The sequence below is a fragment of the Benincasa hispida genome, chromosome 10 (genome assembly GCF_009727055.1).
Source record: "Benincasa hispida cultivar B227 chromosome 10, ASM972705v1, whole genome shotgun sequence".
NCBI lineage: Eukaryota > Viridiplantae > Streptophyta > Magnoliopsida > Cucurbitales > Cucurbitaceae > Benincasa > Benincasa hispida.
Window position 1 is genome coordinate 51,223,741 of NC_052358.1, and position 4,571 is coordinate 51,228,311.

General features: G+C 34.2%; 2 pseudogenes; one reads left to right on the plus strand and one right to left on the minus strand.

The window, feature by feature from the left end:
- Positions 1–1,491: 1,491 nt before the first annotated feature.
- LOC120089139 lies at positions 1,492–2,393 on the plus strand (annotated as a pseudogene).
- Positions 2,394–4,406: 2,013 nt separating this feature from the next.
- LOC120088873 overlaps positions 4,407–4,571 on the minus strand; it is a 778-nt pseudogene continuing 613 nt past the window's right edge.

Here is a 4,571-nt window from a genome sequence, read left to right on the forward strand (position 1 = left end):
GATCGACAATAGACATATGAGCAACCTCATCTCCGACAACAAGAACACTCTTCCACAATATTTTTTTTCTTTTTACATGTTTAATATGGTGTTTAATATGAGGTAGCGGAAGTTTCCGAGATTTGGGTTTTATCCTTCTCTAAGAATTATCAAACCATTCAAATGATGAGAGAAAATAGCTATACCCAAAACCCTGAATAGTAATTAAATCAAGTTAACACCGTTATTTTTTTGGTTCTGTTGAGACAGCGATGGGTTCTCTACCCCTGCGAGGATAGAGCACCAGAAGTTTTGAGAATTCAAGAGAAGGTCACGGCGAGATAAGCCGTTTATCATCACGATAGGTGTCAAGTGGAAGTACAGTGATGTATGCAGTTGAGGCATCCTAACAGACTAGTAGACTTGAACCTTGTTCCTACATGACCCGATCAATTCGATTAGGCACTCGCCATCTATTTTCATTGTTCTACTCTTTGACAACATGAAAAAACCATTGTTCAACACTTTGAAAACACGAAAAAACCATTGTTCAACTCTTTGACAACATGAAAAAACCAAAAAAAAGCTCTGCCCTCCCTCTCTATCTATCCAAGGGATGGAAGAGCAGAGGCCTTTGGTGTCCCCTCTAGTCAAGAATTGGGGCCTCACAATCACTAGCCAATATGCTTTTCTCTCATGCCTTTCTTCGTTCATGGTTCGATATTATGGTGTCCTAGGCGTAGAGGAACCAGACCAATCCATCCCGAACTTGGTGGTTAAACTCTACTGCAGTGACGATACTGTAGGGGAGGTCTTGTGAAAAAATAGCTCGACGCCAGGATGATAAAAAGCTTAACACCTCCAATTCTTATTACTTTTCAATATCAATATTGAAAAAAACAATGAAAAATGAAAAGGTCGTCTTATTCAAAACCCCTTCTCTCCCACTTTTCTCTCTCACTTCACACCTTGGAACGCACCGTTCTTATAGAGAGAGAGGCACTTTCACATCTTTTTAACTCGAAATGGAAAATGGCTGGGGAGAGGAAAGGTTCCTTTTTTTACGGTACCCCCAGGAACAAATCCAGTGGAGATGGGGTGGGGCCTGCAGCTCAAAGGATTAGAGCACGTGGCTACGAACCACGGTGTCGGGGGTTCGAATCCTTCCTCGCCTACAACCGGCTAAAAAGGGAAGGACTTTTCCCTCTAGGGGTAGGAAAATCATGATCGGGATAGCGGACCCAAAGCTATGGAACTTGGGTGTGGGTCTTTTGTCGAAATGGAATGGCCTTATCTTTTGATTTTTTCTTTTTCGTTAATGGGTTAAGGGCGGGGGTTCCATTATAAATTCAATATAGTATACCCAACCCGAATCCGCATATTTTTTTGTTTTACGCCTGTGGTGTCATTGAGATAAGAGATGTCGTTTCTCGTCTATCTGTTTCTATTTCTATATATATGGAAAGTTAAAAAAGTCATCATATAATAATCTAGAAATTGCAATAGAAAAGAAAAAGGGAGGTTTGTGATGATATTAAAATCTTTTATACTAGGTAATCTAGTATCCTTATGCATGAAGATAATCAATTCGGTCATTGTGGTCGGACTCTATTATGGATTTCTGACCACATTCTCCATAGGGCCCTCTTATCTCTTCCTTCTCCGAGCTCGGTTATGGAAGAAGGAACCGAGAAGAAAGTATCAGCAACAATAGGTTTTATCGGGACAGCTCATATTTCATATCGATCTATATGCGCCTCTGCATCTAGCATTGGGTGAACCTCATAATAACTGTCCTAGCTCTACCGTATCTTTTGTTTCATTTCTTCTGGAAACTCACAAACATTTTTTGATTATGATCTACTACCAGAAACTCAATGCGTAATCTTTAGCATTCAATGTGTATTCCTGAATAATCTCATTTTTCAATTATTCAACCATTTTATTTACAAGTTCAATGTTAGTCAGATTAGTCAACATTTCTATGTTTCGATGCAACAAAAGATGTTATTTAACAAGTAGTTTTGTTGGTTGGTTATTGGTCACATTTTATTCATGAAATGGGTTGGATTGATATTAGTCTGGATACAGCAAAATAATTCTATTAGTAGATCTAATAAGTACCTTGTGTCAGAATTGAGAAATTCTATGGCTCGAATCTTTAGTATTCTCTTATTTATTACCTGTGTCTATCTATTAGGCAGATACCTCACCCATTGTTACTAAGAAACTGAAAGAAACTCCAGAAACGGAGGAACAGGAAAGGGGGGAAAGCGAGGAAAACAGATGTAGAAATAGAAACCACTTCCGAAACGAAGGGACTAAAAGAACAAGAGGATCCACGAAGAAGATACTTCTCCTTCCCTTTTGAAGAAAGGAGGATCCAACAATCAGATGAAACGGAAGAGATATGACGAGTGAATGGAAAGGAAAAAACAAAGGATGAATTCCACTTTAAAAGGACACGCTATCAAATATAAAAAGACAGTTTATGAACTTCTTACCCTCGGATGAAATAAAGAAAATTCGAAGTTAGAAATAGATAAAAAAAGAAAATCTCTCTTCTGGTTTGAAAAACCTCTTGTGACTATTCTTTTCGACTATAAACGATGGAATCGTCCATTTCGATATATAAAAAATGAGAAATTTGAAAATGTCTAGAATTAGAAATGATTAAAAAAAACAAAGTAAATTAATAATATAAAAATAAATAAATAAGCTAAATACAAAAAGATATAAGACGAGATTCGACTCTCATACATATTTAATACTTTCCGCTACAAAAATTCAGAATACCAACCGCATTGGTAATTCCATCAATTACCGTCGATCAAAAAAAAGTTAATTCAGTAATATCTTATACCCCAATTAAGGATAGGCTATAAAGCATCATGTAACCACGATTATATGACCATATATATTATATTTATAATTTTTCAAAAAAAAAATTATTAGTAAAACTTTTAACAAATGAATTACGAAAATTCAAATTTTGTAAAGATGAATAAGCGGGCTTATAGAAGAAAGACGCTATAAATTACCGAAAGAAGCACAGAAAAAGTTGCATTTTTAACAAATTCATACCAATTTTCAGAATCTTTTGAACTTTCATTTAACAAGTTTATAGACGGCGTTAACATTTGTCTAATATATTCAAATCCATTGCTTCTTGATTGAATTGAGTGAACGGAATTCCTACGACTCCAACAAACAAAGTAAATAGGGATAACACAAACATCGGAAATAGTATATTATCTGATTCTAAGGGATACGAAAAAGTATTTTTAGTACCAAAATGGGGAATAGTAACAAAAGGGCGCATAATTTTGTTACATTACTATCAATTTGATATGTTGTTTTTTTCACCAAAAAAAAGACCTTTCATTATTATTCATTGTTAATAATGATAAGAAACGAAAGTTTTTTTAATGATTTTCGATCCTCTTTACCCCATAATGATATTGAATAAATGGAGTTAATTTGACATTATTGAATAAAGGAGTTACTCAATTTAATCAAGAAGCAATGGATATTGATATATTAGACAAATGGTTAACGCCAGCCCGTCTATAAACTTTACATGAAGAGTTTCTAAAAGATTCTTGAATTGTATGAATTTGTTTAAAAATGCAACTTTTCTGTGAGTATAGCTTCTTTCGGAAATTTTATAGCGTCTTTCTTCTATAAGCCATTCTTATTCTCTTTACAAATTTGAATTTTCGTAATCATTTGTTTAAAAGTTTTACTAATAATTTTTTTTTGAAAAAAATTATAATATTATAATATAATTGGTCAGATAATCATGGTTACATAGATGCTTTTTATAGACTTCCTTAATTGGGGGTATAGGATATTAGTTGAATTAACTTATTTTTTTTGATCGGAGGGTAATGTGATGGATTACCAATGCGGTTGGTATTTTGATTTTTTTGTACGCAGAAAGTTATTAAATATGTAGGAGGTGGTCGAAATGTCGTCTTATATCTTTTTTATTTAGCTTATTTATTATTTTTATATTATTAATTTTACTTTGTTTTTTAATATTCTAATCATTCTAAAGCATTTTCAATTTCTCATTTTTTATATATCGAAATGGTACGATTCCATCGTTATATAGTCGAAAAGAATAGTCACAGAGGTTTTTCAACACAGAAGAGAGATTTTTTTTTCTATCTATTTCTAACTTCGAATTTTCTTTATTTCCATCGGAGGGTAAGAAGTTTCATAAACTGGTCTTTTTATATTTTGAATAGCGTTGTCCTTTTAAAGTGGAATTAATCCTGTATTTTCCTTTCCATTCACTCGGATCTCTTCCGTTTCATCGATTTTGTCCGGATCCTCCTTTTCTTCCAAGAAAAGGGAAGGAGAAGTATCTTCTTTGGTGGATCCTTGTTCCTGTTTAGTCCCTTGCGTCGAAGAATGGGTTTCTATTTTACATCTGTTCTTTTCCTCGCTTTCCCCCTTTCCTCCGTTTCCTTCTAGGTTTCTTTTAGTTTCTTAGTAACAATGGGTGACGGTATTTGCCTAAATAGTAGACACAGGTAATAAATAGGAATACCTAAAGATTCGAGCCATTGAATTTCTCAATTCTG